A 2,177-nucleotide genomic window follows, 5' to 3' on the forward strand; every position below is an offset into this window, starting at 1 on the left:
TTCAAAAATTTCCAAAAGTATACGATCTTAGGATTTAAAAATCTATTGCAAAATACGCTTCTTTTCTAATATTTTTTAAAAATTAGTGGAATATTGACAGACCAAAGCAGGAAATTTTTATCATAGAATCTATGGTAAAATCTGTTTTTGATCAAACGTGAGTAATATGTTATTTGTAGAAAAAAATACTGACTTTTGATGTTTTGCAACAGGACTGAAAATTTGTATACGCTTCCATCTGCCATATGCAATGAGCGGAATCGTGGTAGATTTATTAACTATATAGCCTCGTCCATTAATTAATATAATCATGAAGACTACTAAGAAATACTCGACTGAAAAATTCCCTTCATATGGAACTTGACCTTCACTTACAATAAATGAATAACAGAGATTTTTACTATACAGAAAATATTTTTTAGAGCAATCTTTAAAAATATTAATTAATCTAATATCTTTTCTAATAATTTTTTTTAAAAATTTAATAATTTGGAAAGAAATTGTATAATAATCCTTTCTAATTAATATACAATTATAATGTTTTGACATCCAATCCATAAACGCATAGCATCGATGCGTTATGAAGCGATGTGCTTACTTTATTTGCTCGAGAAGAAGGGAACTAAGGATATATACCAACCAGCAAGAATATAGTGAAAAATGATGGTTACGTTTACAGTAGAGACAGCATTTCGCTGGCCAACTAAATCGGTCAGTTTTTATTCGAAGTAGATAGAGCTCTAATAGTTGAGTTCAATGGATTTCTTTATTACAAAGTGAATGAAGGTCAATCTTTGTTTAAAAAAGATCCAATAGTTGAAACTCCAATAGTTGAATCCATTTAGATTTCTTTATTGCAGGGTGAATGGAGGTCAATCTTTGTTTGAAGGAGATAGAACTCCAATAGTTGAATCCATTTAGATTTCTTTATTGCAGGGTGAATGGAGGTCAATCTTTGTTTGAAGGAGATAGAATTCCAATAGTTGAATCCATTTGGATTTCTTTATTGCAGGGTGAATGGAGGTCAATCTTTGTTTGAAGAAGATAGAGCTCTAATAGTTGAATCCATTTGGATTTCTTTATTGCAGGGTGAATGGAGGTCAATCTTTGTTTGAAGGAAATAGTACTCCAATAGTTGAATACATTTTAATTTCTTTATTACAAGATGAATAAAATAATTAAAGAATCAGTAATTTTTAAAATTTCATTCTCAATTCATTTAATAAAGGATCTTGAATTAATAATATTGATTTCATTATTTATTTATTGTTTTCGTTATTAATTGATTGCAAACGTAAGGTTCTGTGGTGCTAAGTTTTATGGGGATCCTTAATTTTAATACATTATTTTATGGAAAATATAGGTTTTTAGTAGGTTTCTATGCAGGCTTTTGCTCCTTTTTAGGATTTAAGGGCTATTCAAAAGCGTATGAAATATTTTTATACTGATTCTAAGAATTATGGTGTGGTTTTGCTCATCTTGTAGAATATTATCGATGCATTTTTTTAAGATTTTACTGGAGACGGAAGTCAAAAAGACTCCGCGTAGTTCATTGGCTTTGTTATTTGTCCTTGAATACAATAATCTCCTCAGTACTTTCAAGTTGTTCTTTCAGCAGTATGTTGGCAAAAGTCTAGCCAAGAATACGTGCGTATAACCGTGTTATTCTTTTTCAAAATTTATATTGTTATTTATGTGGTCATTGACACCATGTCTTTGAAATTGTTTTTAATTTGAATAATGCAAAAGAAATATTCTTAAAATAATATTTTAAAATATTGCATTCTTCATTTTTGTTTATTAAACCCTAACATTTATTAATATTAGTGTAATTCCGTAACATCTAAGCGAAGTAAATACTCATTAAAAGATTGTTTACGTTTTTCTAATAATATCTTTCCAACATTTAATAATATAGCATTTAACACTTTTAATATTAATATTTTTAGTTTTTTTTAGTTACTACATTATTTCCAGAGTGTATTGTGTTTCCAAAATAAAATCCAAAATCCAATACTGTTTACAAAAGACAAAAAAGAAAAATAACAATGGAGCCTTTTTCATTTCATGTCTCTGGCCGCGTAAGTAAATTCGTGTCTCCAGCTACGGGTTAAGATTTCAAGTATTTTTCTCACAAAATAAAAGACTCAGAGAGGAAACCAATTTGTTATTAGCAT

This window comes from Argiope bruennichi, chromosome 10 (genome assembly GCF_947563725.1).
Source record: "Argiope bruennichi chromosome 10, qqArgBrue1.1, whole genome shotgun sequence".
Classification (NCBI taxonomy): Eukaryota; Metazoa; Arthropoda; class Arachnida; order Araneae; family Araneidae; genus Argiope; species Argiope bruennichi.